General features: G+C 36.8%; 1 protein-coding gene across 1 annotated transcript in view; it reads left to right on the forward strand.

Annotated features, from left to right (window-relative positions):
• The first annotated feature begins 3,415 nt into the window (after positions 1-3,415).
• Positions 3,416-19,903, forward strand: part of LOC145663682 (uncharacterized) — a 221,096-nt gene continuing 204,608 nt past the window's right edge. Inside the window, exon 1 of the mRNA XM_081729778.1 lies at positions 3,416-3,500. The gene's annotated coding sequence lies outside the window, so the exon portion shown is untranslated. The remainder of the gene's footprint in view (positions 3,501-19,903) is intronic.

Here is a 19,903-nt window from a genome sequence, read left to right on the forward strand (position 1 = left end):
GTAGTAGTAGTAGTAGTAGTAGTGGTAGTTAGTAGCAATAGTAGTAGTAGTAGTAGTAGTAGTAGGAACGGGTTAGAAGCCCCGCAGGGGTTGGTTGGGTTCTGTTCTCAATATAAGTAGTAGTAGTGACTCTTCCAGTTCCGGTGACAAAGAACTGGGGGGAGCGGGCTATACACAAGCCCCTTGTACATTGTATACAAATAGACTTCGATATGTGCGTTTTCTTTGTTTACATATATCAGCTGACTGTAAATTGCGGAATACGCCATCTTGTGAAGGGATATCTCGAATCGAACGCTACAATCGAGAGTTCGCTCGAATCAACACTGCGACATAGGGAAGGGCACCTCTAGGTCTATATATTATCTCAATGAGTTAATCACGTCAATATTAATCGTAAGATAGTAAAAGATATGTGGAAAGTCAAATTCATTTGTCGTACTATCAATTTATCGTATATGAAATAACTTCACCGTAAATCGTACAATAAGAAGGTGCAAGTTGAAGTAACCCGGATGGAGCCTTAAATTCATCGTCGGAATAAGAAGACAAAACTAAAAGGATTTCTTTTCTATGGAATTACACTAAATCCCCCTTAAAACCCCCCTGTAATCAATGTGAAAAGTGATGAAGTGTTCAGTGAACTAACGTGTGCTAAGTGGTCGTGCACCACTAATCTTAATGTAGGCCGGCAATGAAAACATAATTCCATTTTAATTCTACGTCTTTTTTATTTTTTCTTCTATATTAAATGGGCTAGAAGTTTCTGAAAATATATTGAAATATATGTATCAATAGAAGTATACTAGTGAAAAATACACGTAAGTGTGAAATGTAAATCACCTACTAATCAAGTAAAATTTATCCTATGCATTTATTTTGTTTTCCTGGCCGGTCGTATCTTTCCGTGTGAGGAATGGTGACTTCTATTTGTCCTGTTATAAGCATTATTTGCTTTGATAAACATTTTTAAATAACCATCAAAGAGTCCAACTTCATTTGAGGAGCCTCTAAGTCGTTTGAGGTGCTGGGTCCCTATTTGCTCCCAATATGTACATCAATTTATGGCAAGAAACGTTGAAACCGGAAATGACTTATTTGAACCCCTTTCTGTTTGAATAGAAAGTCAACCAACAAGATGGAACCTATTCTTGGAACGCTGAATCGATTGCAAAAGCCGACGAACGGACGAACTCCCGACACTTAAGCATAACGTAGTTTGAAAATCTAAAATGTATCACGAGATAGGTAGTAACTGTTCCAAAATGTATTTCAATATTTTCAACCATTTCACCATGATACGATTACAAACAACAGGCAACGTCACTTTCAATATGAAAATAGAAATTATAGAAAATACCCTCTCCCCCCTGAAAAGAAGAATTTTCAAAAATGCTGGGACACATGTCCGTTTATTTTAATGAGGAGTTCGTATATTAACTTCTACGTTTCTAACTTGACAGGCTTGTGATATAGGGTAGAAGGGGAAATTGGGAGGTATGTTTTTCTCAACCTTTTTTTCCTCACAGGTTATAGATGTTTTTCTAGTTTTTAAGAACTGATTGTATGTCTCAGATTCTTCTGCATCTACTGCGGTTGTGGTAAGCTTTCTGCTTCTTTAGTTTTGATGCTGCAACATTTTTATTTTTGTGATCTGATTTCCACCCAATTATTCCCTTGGAGGCAATTGGGTGCAAAATTATTAAAATCATTGCCGGTGCACATAAGCCCGTGAGAGTGATTGGGTATGAATGAAGAAAATTCACGCTTTCATTTGGTGTATATAACTTGTATTCCACTTGAAAACTAATGTTTTTATGTGGCCTAGAAAAAAATATACCTTTGTTTATGCAAAATAAGGAGTAACTTATTTCAAAATCTCAAGGATATTTGAATGCCTTTTCAAGCCTTCCGGTTATTGTTTATAGCATTATATTGTCCAGAGAATTTAATCCAAAATGTATCACATATGAAAAAGAAAACTATGCGGTCAAAACTTTGGCCGGAAACTTTAAAAAATAGTAAATAAATAAATAAATAAAACAAGAGAACAGGCGCTGTTATTCAAACAAACATAGGAGAAGGTAATAAGACTAACGCTAAAGGTAATAAGACTAACGCTAAAGGTAATAAGACTAACGCTAGATAACTATAAACTATTACAGTAGAACATGTGTTGGAACTCTGGATTGATAAACAGGTCCTATTTACAGCATCAGCACTATTGACATACGCAACGCCAACTGGAGGTCTAAATTGAACTAAATAGCATACTAAGCATAGTGCACTATGAAATAAAAGTGTACACCACAAAAGACAAAGATATTACAGCATTTAAATGAATTCTAAGCAAAAAATGTTCACTTAAGGAATTCCACCCATTTACCCCTGGGAGTAATTGGAGGTACATAAAAAAAGCTGCCTCACAGTGAGGATTCAAGATTGCTGTTCTTTATGGCACCATCATTTGAGGTTTTTAAGCAGCAGTAAAGAATCATGATCAAAACATAAACAAATGCGCGATTTATTGTGACTCAAACCAAAACACACACAAATCTGAAACTCGGTTTCAAATATGTCATTTCTCAAGCAAAGGTTTCTTTTTTCTTCTTTTTTGTCATTATTACACCCTCTCCAAATTCATCTAAGCTTTTTCTCTGATCAACATCTACTCACCCAAAATTTGAGTGTAATTAAATTCCATAAAAATATACTGAAATGCAAAATATGCGTTTTTAAAAAGTTTTCTGCCCAATTACCCCCTTCTACCCTACTAAATATGTTGCATTAATTTTGACCCACGCTCTCCCTTTGGAATAATCATCTTAAGTATAGTGATATGACTAAAAATAAACAACTACAGTAAATAAATAAAATCAAGGCAGGTCGATAACTATACTCAAAGAAATCATTTAAAATGTTCAGCCGTTTTTAAGTGATGTGATTCCACAAGTTTAGATTATGTAGATTAAATTTCTCTTAAGGTTGCATGAAAACAAATTACTTCACATGAAAATTTAAGAAGTTATTTGAGTAGAAAAAATCTTTTTCCTATAACCCCTCTATATACTATAGCTAAAGTATGATTAACTGTTGACAGAAATAATACTGTCCTCTGTAAATTTACGTGTTTATTATTTTGATTTCATATAATAAAATTAATTGTCTGAACTTATAATTTTCCTTGATCGAGTATGAAGTATTGTTTTAACTATCTGCGAAATTGTGTTGTGTGTTAACTTTGTTGATTGCTGGATCGTGAGCTTACTTTTAAATTAATGTTCTATTTCTTACGAGAACTTTATGGCTACGCATAGCGCGAACAGTTACCGTCTATGGAGGCACTCCCAATATAATTTTCTATGAATATACTGGGCGAAAACTGTTTACAAAAAATAGCGATGTACCATTCTAGAAAAAGAAAGCATGTTCAACGTTTTATGATCCCTGGTGTTCAAGATTCCATATTTGATCTTATCATTGTAGATTTCATCAAATGAGTAAGTAATGTACATTATTAAACCAAATTTGATTCCACATACAAATATTTAGATTCGTAACAGAAAATTTATCTGTAGAAACTCATGAACTGTGTGCTCAATATTAATAAGTACCTAAAGCATGAAATTTGAACTTGGAATATAATTTATTAAGATCAACTCTTCAACTTCTAGTTAAAAACCAATTGCTAAGATCAAGTTAAAAGGAGTCAAGTTTTGGGTTATGTTCAGCAGAAGGGGTTTAGGATCTCGTAAAAAAACACAAAGTTACAGAAGACATGGATGATGTAACTACTTAGACTTAACATAATGTAGGGGGCGCGGTGGCTCAGCGGTAGAGCGTTCACCTCCGGTGCTTTGAGTCCCTGGTTCGATCCCAGCTCGCGTCGTGTGGACTTTGTGGTGGACAAACACCGTGCTCGTGGGTTTTCTCGGGGTTCTCCCGTTTGCTCCCACTTTCTTCATTCCTCCATTTCATTCATTTCTCATCATCACCGTCTCCTTTAGCCTAACCGGCAGAAGGGTGGGACGTAAAACTTAAAGATCTCATTTCATTTTTAACATAATGTAACCAAACCAAACCAAACCTTAACTAAACTAACCTAAGCTAACCTGAACTAACCTAAAGTACCTAGTATTAGTAGAAATAAGCGAAATTCTATCATTTCGTAGAAAATTATGCTGGACCTTACACTAACATGAGGTAACCTAAAGTAAACTAACCTAATGTGAACAGAAATTACCAAAATTGTAACATTTTTTAGAAACAATTGCTGGATCCCTTCTGCTAAATATAAGCATGATTTTTAAAATGGTTCTTGAATTAAGCTTCCCATAACTTTAGAAAAATGAGGAATGTTGAATAAACACTGTGAGGCGTACTAACTTTGATATTAAAACCAAGTAAAAGTATCCAGAAAATTTCTCTTGTGCGAACTTCTGTGTTACATTGTCAACTAATGTATTTAGACGTCATGATAGTGGCGGCCCTTGATTAAATCGAGCATGACACACGCGGCACACAATAAAGTGACCCTTTTCCTTGATACTTCCAAGAATTTAATTTTCTACTGTACTGCGTACCTAATAAGATATTGCCATGTCCTACAGGTATGTGTTGCACATATTTAATTCAGGAATTCGAGTTCCTTCGCTTTGATTCATAACTGTGGACATGAAAAATGTCTGTATACCTTGTTAGTATCATTCGAAAGCTATGTTCTGCACGATGTAGTACATTATAAGATATACTAGGAAACCCGCACGTCCTGCGCAAGCGCAGGACTTTATTGTTGTCTGAATGATTGAATATGATACAAAACAAAATATTTATGGCTAGCAAAGTAGTTTTAGTAACACGTTAATAATGTCTTTAATTAAGAATTTCTGGATAATTACTCGAATTAATCTCCCCCCCCTCCCTTAGTTCTACCGTCAAAGTGAAAATATTAAAAAATAAACTTTCCAGGCTCGAACGTCATTTATGTTGAAAATTTGATCCAGATCGGTCAGGTGGTTCAAGAGTCATTAAGTTTTATTTATTTGTATATATATATATATATCTTCCCTCCCCTCCTCCTAACTTAAGTTCTACCGTCAAAGAGATATGATAAAAACCACCCCAAGTCCGAACCTTATCTATGTTGATAATCTGATTAAGAACGGTTCGGTGGTTTAAGCGTGATGAAGTCACGAAGACAGTCACTTTTAGTTATTTTTTTACATGTATGTCCCCCTTCCTCTCCCCTACATTGTGCCGTCAAAGTAAAATGATGAAAATATCCCAGATTCGACCCTTATCTATGTTGGAAGTTTGATCGAAATCGGTCAGGTGGTTCAAGAATTATTAAGTTTTATTTATTTTGATATATTTACCCTCCTCTCCTCCCCCCTAAGTTCTACCATCAAAATGAAATAATAAAAAAACTATCCACGTTCGAACTTCATCTATGTTGAAAATTTGATTGAGATCGATCGGATAATTCAAGAGTTATTAACTCACGAAAATGGCCACTTTTATTTTTATATTTATTGATTTTTGCATATCTCCCCCTCCTTCCCATCCCCTACGTTGTTCCATCAAAATGAAATGGTAAAATACACCCCAGGCACGAACGTCATCTATGTTGAAAATTTGATCGAGATTGGTCGTTTGGTTCAAGAGTTATTAAGTTTTATTTATTTTTTTTATAATTTCCCCTCCTACCTTCCCCTAAGTTTTATCTTCAAAGTGAATCGCTAAAAACACTCCCAGGCCAGAACTGCATCTACGTCAAAAATTTGATTGAGATCTGTCGGCCGGTTCAAGAGATTAAGAGTCACAAACATAGTTACTTTCAATTAGGATCTGAAGTTTTTTGCTCAGAGACATCGCTATTAATATATAGATATCTGTACTTTAGTCTCCTTTCAGGCTTGACACAATAGGAAAAATCGAATTTTCGAAAAATCTACTTTAACGTATTTAAATTTGGTCGTAGAGGAACCCAAACAGTTCGAAACATTAATAAATTTACAATGCAACTTCGTTTCGAAAATTCTTTAGTAGAATCTCATGCTTGCAAGATAAGAAAGATCACGGGTCTCCTGTTATTGGCGAATACGAATTGAAGACATACACCGAAGCAGATTCGCGGAAATTACATGAGAGGTTACGGCGTTCAGCATTTTGAATTCTACTCTATTCTGCTGTTGCGATATAAAAGTGATCTATTTCGTACACACTCACACATGCAAGGGAAACTTAATCTTGTTTGGCATCGGACACATTCTATCAGTTGTTGGATCGCACTCCTGATCGTGCAAAGGGGCCACGCACCAGTGGCGAATCCGGGGGGGGGGGGGAACGGGACAATTGTCCCCCCCACAAGAGGAAACTTTCTTATTTTATATATATAAATAAAAATCATCCCAGAGTTTGAAGCTCTTAAAAGTAGCTCTAAGTAGCAGTATGACAATAGGGTGCAGCGTTTTACCACTTCTTTTTCGGAACGAAATGTAATACCTGGCAAAAGTGGCCTACTCACATGGACATTACAGGTGTAGATATTTTCTCAAATCAGATAATATCTTCTGTGAGAACTATTGCCTCAAAGTTTCAAAATTTCACTGAAAATTGCAAAAAATACCAAAGTTCTTCATGAATTTTAGTTACGTTAAAGTAAACATTTTTTGGTTAAATACATGTCAGTTACTTAGAAAACTGACATTCAAGTATAAAAATACCTGTTATGTGCCCTTGGGGGGATAGGGATGCCTCCCCTGGGGCCAGAAAAGGGGGCAAATTCAGTACACTTAAGCGGTTGTGCAGATCCTCGCTCACCTGGTCATATAGCCTGTCCAAGCGCCCAGAGTATACCACGTGGAGGTTGCTGCACCTAGGGCTCCTGCGCCAGCCCTACCAAACCAACCAACCATATATAGGAACGGATGAACTAATCCAATTCGTCACTGTCAGGAAAAATTGTCACAAATTGGGACTTCTTCCGAAAAAAAAGTGGCAAAACGACCCACCCCAGTATGACAACCCACCGTTCCCCCCTTAGAAATCGGTCCTGGATCCGCGCACAGTGTGTTCTATCCAGGGGGATTTAATTCAAAAAATTGAAGTCAGTGAAGAAACGTGATTTTAGTAGTTTGTAAGACAAGGATCCTATGAAGAAGAATATCAATAAGAATTGTCATTATCTGCGACAGCCAAGTCGCATAAGGCCCCAAAGTCGACCAAAGTAACTCATGGTGTGTAGCGTTGAAAATGGCAGTCACAAACTAAAGATTTTACCTCCAAACATTGCAGTATGTTTGGAGTGATATTACTCCGTATTTTTAATTTTGTCTTGTGTAATGCCACTCTGTACATTTTGTGTGTAGTTTGGCACAATTCAAAATTTTGATCATTGATGATTTTTGCGAAGTTCCTTTCATTCAAATATTCATTATTTCCATTCTTTTTTTTTTTTTTAATTGCCTTCTAAAAACTACGAGCGACAACACCTGGCTCCAGGGCGGCGCAATAAAACCTATCTTGCTTCCTTGGTACCTCACTTCTTGTTTTTCAGAAGCGGGTGTCATGACCGTTAGCCCACATCCCCAAGCCAGGCCCGTATCGAGGGGGGTCTTGGGGGGCCGGGCCCCCCTAAATTTTTGCTGCCCCTCTAAACATTTTACGATAGGCTTGCAAATGAACTATAATATGGTTGGACTGCAATTTAGACACAGCTTGCCTAGAATTTAAAGTTGACCTGATAATCCCGTCTCTAGCATCACTGCCACATAATCGAGAGGCTGCTTCAGTGACTAATTTCACTATCAGTTCTACTGCCATCGTGTGGCATGGATAGACGGTGGAGGACTATTCTGGCATAGTGTTGTCATAAAGTTTGTTTGATACCGTCCTTAGAACTGGTGGTACAGTTATTAAAACATCAGTGTTTTCCCAAAACATCATTTCAGTGTAATCTTTCGCCTCAAAATTCAGTCTGGAAATGATGTTATATCTAATAGTGTTATGAAGATTCTCTGTTTCGTGTTTTCGAGCACTAAGAATCTTATGTAATGCATCTTGTCGGACAGCAAGTAGACCATCAGTCATCATGGCGAAAAGAACATTCTCTGGGAGTGCGAGAAATGCATTTGTCTAAATGGATGAACGGATTACAGTCTGGTATTCATTTGGTAAGTATCTAGACCTGTGAATGTTCTCAAAGACGTGACGAGGACCATTAGCAATGGAAGACTTGAGATAAGGATCTCAGGTCTTTACTGAGTTTTCCGAGCTCTTCTGACTATGATGAGGTAAGTCACATTTTATTGATTTGAATGACACCACTGGAAGCTTTTCACAGTCAGATAGTTTTGAACCTATGGGACTTGTGTAAGAATAGGGGCTTGAATTAGCTCCAATATTCGTGACGAGAGCTCGGAAAGGCAGTTCATTAAAATGCAAGAGACAAATAGCCTGGTAGTTCCTTTAATTTTCGACGAATACCTCCCTTCCAACCAGTGTTAGTGTTTGTTCTATCACATCCAAGAACCTCAACTTAATCAAATCCATCTTCGATATGATTCATGATGTACTCGAAAATAGCCGTGGTCTCGTCATGGCCAAAGCCAGAGGATGGTGTCACGTCACCAACGTATTGAGAGTTAGGTTCAGCCTAGTGATAAGTACTCTTCTTTAACGATGCGTGCGTGTGTTTTAGTGTCTCCCTTTGACCATCAAAGTATAGGCTTTTAATATGATCATCATTTCTAGAACTTTCTTTTAAATTCCGAGCAACTTTAAGTTTCGCACACCTTATTTTGCTCCTGTCCACAATTAAAGCAGAGTTATGTTGCTAGATTGATGAGAAGTTATAATTCCAGCCTTTACAGCTACCTGAAGCACAGTTGATGTTATATGTGCCGCAGCCCTTTCGCTTACATTGTATCTCTGAGCAATCATAGCAGTTTCAGTCAAATCTAGCTTCGGTTTAGATGTTCTGTCTCTGGGTTTGGTCTCTTCCTCAGAAGAGCTTTCCTCTGCTTCATTGTCACTGAAGTCATTTTTGTGATATAATAAATAATATTGACTTTTTTTAAAAAAAGAAATACAGAATTTTCTGTGAAAATAGTGTTTAGCAAAATATTATCTGTAACGGCCAATTCATATAAGCTGAAGGCAACAGTAACCAAATATAGCGCTTGAGAAATGGCGCCCTATTTGAAGCGTATCCGGCTCGTTCCTGATAGTGACGCTGAGTTACGCAGATCGAGACAGAAGGGCGTTGTAGTATTGTGAGGTGGAGGGGTGGGAGTGTCATGGTGAAAAATAACAATGCCCTGCTACCACTATGAACCACCAGTAGAAGGAAAAGGGAAGGACGAAAATAGCTGTAGAAACGCTTAATTGTACTGAATTTGGCCCCTTTGCCGGCCCCAGAGGAGGCACCCCTATCCCAACGCAGGGGCATGTAACTGGCATTTTGAGACGTGAATGTCAGTTTTCATAGCATCTGACATATATAAATCCAAAAATATGTTTACTTTAACATAACTAAAAATAATGAACAATTTTGGTATTTTTTGTAATTTTCAGTGAAATTTTGAATCTTTGAGACAATAGTTCTCACTGAAGATATTATCTGATTCGAAAAAAAATCTACACCTGTAATGTCCATGTGGGTGGGCCACTTTTGCCAGGTATTACATTTCGTTCCGAAAAAAAAGTGGCAAAACGACCCACCCTAGTATGACAACCCACCGTTCCCCCCTTAGAAATCGGTCCTGGATCCGCGCACAGTGTGTTCTATCCAGGGGGATTTAATTCAAAAAATTGAAGTCAGTGAAGAAACGTGATTTTAGTAGTTTGTAAGACAAGGATCCTATGAAGAAGAATATCAATAAGAATTGTCATTATCTGCGACAGCCAAGTCGCATAAGGCCCCAAAGTCGACCAAAGTAACTCATGGTGTGTAGCGTTGAAAATGGCAGTCACAAACTAAAGATTTTACCTCCAAACATTGCAGTATGTTTGGAGTGATATTACTCCGTATTTTTAATTTTGTCTTGTGTAATGCCACTCTGTACATTTTGTGTGTAGTTTGGCACAATTCAAAATTTTGATCATTGATGATTTTTGCGAAGTTCCTTTCATTCAAATATTCATTATTTCCATTCTTTTTTTTTTAATTGCCTTCTAAAAACTACGAGCGACAACACCTGGCTCCAGGGCGGCGCAATAAAACCTATCTTGCTTCCTTGGTACCTCACTTCTTGTTTTTCAGAAGCGGGTGTCATGACCGTTAGCCCACATCCCCAAGCCAGGCCCGTATCGAGGGGGGTCTTGGGGGGCCGGGCCCCCCTAAATTTTTGCTGCCCCTCTAAACATTTTACGATAGGCTTGCAAATGAACTATAATATGGTTGGACTGCAATTTAGACACAGCTTGCCTAGAATTTAAAGTTGACCTGATAATCCCGTCTCTAGCATCACTGCCACATAATCGAGAGGCTGCTTCAGTGACTAATTTCACTATCAGTTCTACTGCCATCGTGTGGCATGGATAGACGGTGGAGGACTATTCTGGCATAGTGTTGTCATAAAGTTTGTTTGATACCGTCCTTAGAACTGGTGGTACAGTTATTAAAACATCAGTGTTTTCCCAAAACATCATTTCAGTGTAATCTTTCGCCTCAAAATTCAGTCTGGAAATGATGTTATATCTAATAGTGTTATGAAGATTCTCTGTTTCGTGTTTTCGAGCACTAAGAATCTTATGTAATGCATCTTGTCGGACAGCAAGTAGACCATCAGTCATCATGGCGAAAAGAACATTCTCTGGGAGTGCGAGAAATGCATTTGTCTAAATGGATGAACGGATTACAGTCTGGTATTCATTTGGTAAGTATCTAGACCTGTGAATGTTCTCAAAGACGTGACGAGGACCATTAGCAATGGAAGACTTGAGATAAGGATCTCAGGTCTTTACTGAGTTTTCCGAGCTCTTCTGACTATGATGAGGTAAGTCACATTTTATTGATTTGAATGACACCACTGGAAGCTTTTCACAGTCAGATAGTTTTGAACCTATGGGACTTGTGTAAGAATAGGGGCTTGAATTAGCTCCAATATTCGTGACGAGAGCTCGGAAAGGCAGTTCATTAAAATGCAAGAGACAAATAGCCTGGTAGTTCCTTTAATTTTCGACGAATACCTCCCTTCCAACCAGTGTTAGTGTTTGTTCTATCACATCCAAGAACCTCAACTTAATCAAATCCATCTTCGATATGATTCATGATGTACTCGAAAATAGCCGTGGTCTCGTCATGGCCAAAGCCAGAGGATGGTGTCACGTCACCAACGTATTGAGAGTTAGGTTCAGCCTAGTGATAAGTACTCTTCTTTAACGATGCGTGCGTGTGTTTTAGTGTCTCCCTTTGACCATCAAAGTATAGGCTTTTAATATGATCATCATTTCTAGAACTTTCTTTTAAATTCCGAGCAACTTTAAGTTTCGCACACCTTATTTTGCTCCTGTCCACAATTAAAGCAGATTTATGTTGCTAGATTGATGAGAAGTTATAATTCCAGCCTTTAAAGCTACCTGAAGCACAGTTGATGTTATATGTGCCGCAGCCCTTTCGCTTACATTGTATCTCTGAGCAATCATAGCAGTTTCAGTCAAATCTAGCTTCGGTTTAGATGTTCTGTCTCTGGGTTTGGTCTCTTCCTCAGAAGAGCTTTCCTCTGCTTCATTGTCACTGAAGTCATTTTTGTGATATAATAAATAATATTGACTTTTTTTAAAAAAAAGAAATACAGAATTTTCTGTGAAAATAGTGTTTAGCAAAATATTATCTGTAACGGCCAATTCATATAAGCTGAAGGCAACAGTAACCAAATATAGCGCTTGAGAAATGGCGCCCTATTTGAAGCGTATCCGGCTCGTTCCTGATAGTGACGCTGAGTTACGCAGATCGAGACAGAAGGGCGTTGTAGTATTGTGAGGTGGAGGGGTGGGAGTGTCATGGTGAAAAATAACAATGCCCTGCTACCACTATGAACCACCAGTAGAAGGAAAAGGGAAGGACGAAAATAGCTGTAGAAACGCTTAATTGTACTGAATTTGGCCCCTTTGCCGGCCCCAGAGGAGGCACCCCTATCCCAACGCAGGGGCATGTAACTGGCATTTTGAGACGTGAATGTCAGTTTTCATAGCATCTGACATATATAAATCCAAAAATATGTTTACTTTAACATAACTAAAAATAATGAACAATTTTGGTATTTTTTGTAATTTTCAGTGAAATTTTGAAACTTTGAGACAATAGTTCTCACTGAAGATATTATCTGATTCGAAAAAAAATCTACACCTGTAATGTCCATGTGGGTGGGCCACTTTTGCCAGGTATTACATTTCGTTCCGAAAAAAAAGTGGCAAAACGACCCACCCTAGTATGACAACCCACCGTTCCCCCCTTAGAAATCGGTCCTGGATCCGCGCACAGTGTGTTCTATCCAGGGGGATTTAATTCAAAAAATTGAAGTCAGTGAAGAAACGTGATTTTAGTAGTTTGTAAGACAAGGATCCTATGAAGAAGAATATCAATAAGAATTGTCATTATCTGCGACAGCCAAGTCGCATAAGGCCCCAAAGTCGACCAAAGTAACTCATGGTGTGTAGCGTTGAAAATGGCAGTCACAAACTAAAGATTTTACCTCCAAACATTGCAGTATGTTTGGAGTGATATTACTCCGTATTTTTAATTTTGTCTTGTGTAATGCCACTCTGTACATTTTGTGTGTAGTTTGGCACAATTCAAAATTTTGATCATTGATGATTTTTGCGAAGTTCCTTTCATTCAAATATTCATTATTTCCATTCTTTTTTTTTTTTTTAATTGCCTTCTAAAAACTACGAGCGACAACACCTGGCTCCAGGGCGGCGCAATAAAACCTATCTTGCTTCCTTGGTACCTCACTTCTTGTTTTTCAGAAGCGGGTGTCATGACCGTTAGCCCACATCCCCAAGCCAGGCCCGTATCGAGGGGGGTCTTGGGGGGGCCGGGCCCCCCTAAATTTTTGCTGCCCCTCTAAACATTTTACGATAGGCTTGCAAATGAACTATAATATGGTTGGATCGGGCCCCCCTAACTTCAGCCGGGCCCCCCCTATATTTTTGGGCGGGCTACCGGCCTGCCCCAAGCAAAGCCTCCTTGTTTAACCAAAGCAATATGAATGAATGTTGTTTCTCGATGTTGGCCAAAACATGGGGCGGTGGGGGTTAAGAAGTATTTTTATTCACCAATTGTCAAGAAAATGCCATTTTGTAAACAGATGAACGGCACAGTGAACGCGGGATGGGAGGTCTTTTATTGAACGAAGGACAAAAATGAAAATGAAACGAAATCTTTGATAGTACAAACATATTTGTTGACTCAACGCTCGTCGTTCTTATTTCTGTGTGTATTTTTTCTACAATTTAAAATAAGATACTTTTACCGGTATGCCATACCGGCCGATTTTCTAACTTTCGAATGCATAACCGGCTCATACCGCCTCACTTTAAGCACTGTCTCCCGGCAAGCAATATTTGATGTTTGGTCGCGTCTAGTGGCGGATTAAGCTTCGTCGGCGCCCTAGGCACAAACTTAATATGCGCCCTTCCCGAAAGAAAAATTGTATTTGCAGTATTTTAAGGCTAATATAAAATTAGTGAACATACTGAAATGAAACGCGAAGGATAAAAATCAATAATAAAAGTAATACAAACAATTAATTTTATGTATGTGCTATACCTAAAATAATTTAATGTATTGAGAAATTAAATTCACCACTCACCAGTCATAAATGAATCTGCTTCCGTCGCACTTTGGTTGCTGCAAACTCGTGTATAAGTTCTTCAAAGCTGATGCGTCCATCAGCCAAGATGTCTGCTTCGATGTGGAGAATAGATAACTCGTTCAGTCTTTTATTATACATGGATGAACGGGGATGTCTTCAGTCTTTTTAGAGCCGAAAATAAACGTTCAGTTGTACAGTTTGTTACAGCAGTACACAAAAATAGTCTTTATGCAGTCTCCACAATTGGAAACACAGACTGCAACTTTTCTTTCCGTATAAACGTTAACATTTCTGCCAGTGAGTCACAGATTCCTCTGGTTTACAGAAGTCCAGCAAAATGTACAAACTCATTTGGAATTGTTGATTCTAGATCAGTTTCATATGTAGCCTGAAGGTTGGCTACGCGTTCAGAAATGATACAAGAAGAACTTTGCAGAAACTTACTAAAAACCATGAAGTTGTCAGGTATTATTTTATAGTTTTCCTTCTAATTCATTCAACGTATAATTTATCAAGAATAGGAAGAAGCACCTCAACTTTAAATTTTTCTTTCTGAAGAACAACCTCATTTTCTCTTACGTCATCGGCTTGAATGTTACGTTTTCTAAACCTTTTATAACTACACTCGTAATCCATATCAATTTTCTCCATGGATTTTTGCTCATAAGAGTCGGACACGTCACGAAGAGAAGTTATGAAGTTCACAAGTAATTCAAATAAATCATATACTATTGTTAAATCTATGTTGACACTGTAATTTCACGGTGACACTGGAATCTCTGCAGTATATCATTCCAAAAAGTGATCATGAAAGCTGTTTCCAGCCTGTTTAGTTGATTCAAGAGGAATAAGGCATCATTTCGAACTAGAGGTTGTAACAGTATGGATTGGCTTAGATTTTTAAACCAACCCTCGTATTTCCCCAGTGTCAATTCTTAGAAATATAACGCAATGAGCTAACATTTGGAAGAGAACAATGCTCAGGAATTTGTCACCCAAAAGGTGCCTCACGTTTCCAGACAGCTCTGCTTCCTCCCGTCAGCCCATATTCGGAGGAAAAATTTAGCTACTCTCGTGCTGTCCGCCTACGCACCAAGCCCTCATGACGATGACAGATTTTTACGTGACAATGTGAAAATTATCAATAATCGTCAGTTCCATAACTTATTGGAACAATCAGTGTTTTTAATGTGATTTTTATTAACCTATGGACCATTTATTATATATTATTAACAATGTAATAAAGCAAAAACTTAATATTTTCTACGAACTATATTTTAGTTTGTCAGTGTATTCTTGCGCCGCTAACTGGCAACTATGCGACGCAGGAAGAGGACTGGGAGAGAGGACATTCATTCTCTTTCAAGATGAGAAGCGTGTGTGTCTTGTTAGCCACCATGTGATGTGAACGTACTAAGTTTCTGTCTTCACGAAAACCATTGAAATATTTAAAGTTTTAGTGTTTAACTTCCAAAAGTAATATAAAATGATTTTAGCACGTAATACTAAAACTTAGCTGGACAGACCATGAAAACCACAAGATGAAACGATGGAAAATAATCAATTGCAACCCCTTGCAGCTTAATGGAAGTGAAGTGTTTGTAGTGAACTGCATAGCCACTAACCGATTCATCACCTTCGTTCGGTCGAAACTTCGCGTATTATTTCGGTATCGTATCGGTTCGTATACCACAGTAATTGGGCCATCTTTTTATCTAAGTGAAATCATGTGTCTTGTGTTCTCACACGTTTGTAAATGTTTTATATTCATTGAAGTTAAAAGTTAAATATAAGTGTTTCGCAAAATATATCTTTTTTAATAAGCAATGAAAAATAATATTTCATAATTTCAAAGTGTGTGATCTATATTGTTTTTTCTCAGCGAATGGAGGATATTATCTTCTAATAGTGTACATGCCTTAGAGTAAAATTAAACAGGTAAGGTATTTGTGAAGCAGTGGAGAGCAAACATTACTTTCGTCTTCCACTATCCATCTGGCGTGAATCATGCATTGCTGTCCCACTTGTATTCTTTTACAGGTACCGACCAGCGTATATTGGAGCTAACGTACCAGCGACGGTGGGTATACGGCTTATGCCTCTGATATATATAACGCCCGAATCCCAGGACCGTGGGAGTAAGACTATTTGTTTACTTGCCAGTTCCTTATTGGATCTATTAGTCTTTTACAAATGAATGATGTTCTTAAGAAGACTCCAAAAGAGATCCAAGGTTCGAATCCCAATATTATTATATCTGGCTTTCGTCACGGGAACCAACTCCTCTTATATTGCAGGAACAAACGGTAGTCGAACCCAACTCCTATCATAAAATGGCTTCCCTCACAGGAACAGGTAATAAACAAACACAATACCCATTATAAAATGACGCACCGAACAAAGACAGATGTTTTAGTGGGGAGAAAGTAGATTTTTGAACTTCACTGTTTCGTATTGAATGCCAGTGTAATAATTTGCATGTTGTATTTCCAAGCAAATATTTTACAATGTCAACGCATAGTGAAATGGAAACACTGCTCGAAGCGGTGAAAAGATTATCCGCGGACTTGGCTGCAACTAACCAAATACTAAAATCAAATCATAATGAGTTGACCAAACAATTTGATAATCTAAAAATACAAGTAGTTGAATTACGCGAAAAGGTTGAAAGTAATTCTCAGGAGCTGTTAAATCAGCCAAACATTGCTGTACAAACGCAGGTAGGTCCTGGTTTATGCATACAAGAATGCGAAACAATTACTGAAATTTAAATTGTGAACCTAGCAATTAATGTGCTGCGAAAGAAATATATCCTTGCATTCTTTCACATGTAGTGTTACTTACATTTTTATATTGTTGTGTTCATTTTAGAATATATAATTCATAAATCCACGTACAAAATGCTAGCGCTGAATTTAATGAATGTAAGAGCACAGATAGAGTTAGAGTACACTAACGCAATAAATGAATATAAATATAGTACTGTTCCATTTTGCTTAGAAGAGTTTCAAAATGTTTTAGGCCTCAATGTAGAAACTCATAGTTTCAACAGAGTAGCGAAAATCGCAATTTGTGAATCTGTATTTAATTTTAATTACGAATATAGGAGAGATATCGAAAAAGAGATTAATCTCCGTGTACGTGGTATTAGGAAATCAATTCAGTACGAGAAACTGAAAGAGAAGTGTGCTCGCGGCAAGTATATAGATTTCAATTATGTAGCTAGAAAGTTGAAACTTCAATGTCAAGAATAAGGTTATTGAAATAATAGTTCAACGGCTACAGAAAAAGTATTCTGATGTTAGTTCTCTTAGTGATCATGATAGTACGTTCAATGAAAAGGAGAAAGAATTATTTTCAAGTAATGTTGAAAATTCTCCTCAAACTAGTTCCAATGGTATCAAATCTATCCTCAAAAAACGTAGTAAGGATGTTAGTTTACATACTATGTCAGGTAATGTGGGTCAAACCGAAAAGGAAAATAAAATTCCTAAAAGAGTTAAATTTACAGATGAATTTAACGTGTACCCGTTAGCACATGTTCGCCATAGTCGTCCTTCTGAGGTTAGAACTAAAAGCTGTAAAAGAAAATACGAAAATGTTGCCGATGATACTGAGTTATATCCAAATCCTGTCAAAAAAAGGTAGGTTATCTGAAGTCCAAGAGTCGCATTTTGTCCAAATTAATGAAAGTGAAAATGTTAAGTGGAATGAGTTGTTTCAGTTGTTGGATAATAACACTGTACAATTACAAAGCATTACAACCCAACTGGAAAACATATCTGTTCTACAGAGTAATGATGTATTTTCTCAAGGAAATGAAGTAAGTAATGAAAATGTCAGTGTAAATGTAAACACCGTGCAGGTTGACTTCATGGAGGCTACCTCCAACAGTAGTACGAGTGTGGTTAGCGTAACCACCACTAGGGAAATAAAAAGTGATACTGTTGTAGTATTTTTAGACGAAAATAAAGTCTGCACTTGTCCCTTATGTGAAAGGAAGTGGGCGGATCAGCTGTTTCCCCCCTCCAGCTCAATGCTACTTGTTCATAAGAAATGTTTGTCTACAAATCCTGTAATTTTTGTGGTGTATACACGGCATGTTACAAGTTTTCCCAGAGTAAGCTGCATTAGGCAACCAATTCAGATTGGCGAGTTGCATTATTTTTCCATTGGTAATGTATCTTTAGTGTTGCTAGAAAGTACAGTATGTACATTCGTAATTGTATGTTTTAATAGAAATGAAACCATTCCATGTTCGCTTGGCATACATCGTGCAACTTGTAAATCTATGAAATTTAGATTCAGAAAAGGTAAGAAAAGGTGTATTGAACTAAGTCAAAACGTTCAGATTGACTATCCACCAACCAATACTTTGTACTCAACTCGAAATGTTACTGAGAAATTTAGAAACAGAAATTTTGGCTTGGAAAGGAAAAGGGGTAAGCAACGGTTTTTCCACCGTGCGAAAATGAAAAATAACCTGAAAACTTGCAAAGATGTGCGTAAATTAAGTAAGGTATCACGCTTACGTAGAAAGCATAAATTCTTCACTGCCAATATTTGTAATGACACTCAAGTGGTAAATGTTTCGAGTGTACAAACCAATCGTAAGAAATCTGTTAATTCTCATAGTAAGGTAGCAAAAAAATTTACTGCTTACAGAATGTTGTGTTTTTGCACAAACAAAATTCAATGGATGCTTACTATGGAAGTTAAAAGCAAAATTCTTGAATGCATGACAATTTTACTTTACGATGTTGTAATAAAACCAATACGAAAAGGAATTGGGTAAACGACATTAATATATAGACGGATTGCCCATTTTCCATATTGTTGACCTTGCAATGAAAAATGAATATATATCCATTGCAAAAGTTTTTTTATACAAAATTCTCAGTTGTTAGTAATTATTTTTCATGCTATAAATATTTTTCAACACTGTTAGTGTTTTACGAAATTTTGAATGTTTAGATAAAACCAATAATATTTTATTGTATCACGTTAATGGCCATAGCCGATAGATACAGGAAAATTGTGAATATTAATTTTTTCGCTTCATATATTATTGCACCTCACAAGATATTGAAGATGTTGGATTAGAGATACATACTATTTTTAAAATCTTGATATTTCAAGCATACGTAATACGAAATCACTTGTAATAGTATATTTTTTCGTTAATGCTTCACAACGAAATTTAATTTTTTGAATCATGGAAAATATAGTGTTTCTTTTCGAAGTGCAAGAGTAAATTTGCGCAGTGAAAATCTTCAAATATAGTGAAAGGAAATAAATTTAAATTGTGAAGATGTGGAAAATTTATATAGAATATTCCATCATAGTGTTTCAATTTTACAAAATTAAAATAATAAACATGCGTCCATTAATAGTAATGTATATTTACGATGTGTTATGTCAAGTTATTTGTTTTAACCAATCAGTATGCCTCTGGGATTACTAATCAGCTGAGGATACTTGAATTTTAGTGTGGTAAGTTATTATAGTATTGTTTTACACATGTACCCACCTTCATGGCGCGTTGTTTAGTTGAAAAGAAAATACAATGAGAAATCTTACTATAAATGAGTACCAAGTAAGTTGTGTACATGATAATTGTTAGCAACTATTGTTGCATTCACTTTGTATTAATCTTTTCGTTGAATACGAAAACATTTCAAGTAGTACTTGAAGATATTGAAGCAAAGGTCCCTCCAATATTATGGGTTATTCATATTATGTAATGCCCGGAGTAGGCAATTTTCTTATTAGTCCCCTCTGTATTATTTTTAAATTTTAACTAAACGTTCTATTTTTTCACTTTGCTTCGGGGATGGAAAGATATTAATAAATAAATGGGGTAGGGTCTTGCAAATTTAATGCAGGCAGTATATTTTTATATACTTTGAGCGTGACGAGCTCACATGTGCCCAGCTTATTTCATTTCGTAGTAAATGAAATACTTTTAGTGTTATATTTACATATGTGCTTTTAACATGTAATTTTAATAAAATATGAATTTGCTTGAACTATGTCGTATGTTCTAGTTGTGTTGAATTATTTTGAATATTCCTGATAAA

This window comes from Thermobia domestica, chromosome 11 (assembly GCF_964235325.1).
Source record: "Thermobia domestica chromosome 11, izTheDome1.hap1.1, whole genome shotgun sequence".
Lineage (NCBI taxonomy): Eukaryota > Metazoa > Arthropoda > Insecta > Zygentoma > Lepismatidae > Thermobia > Thermobia domestica.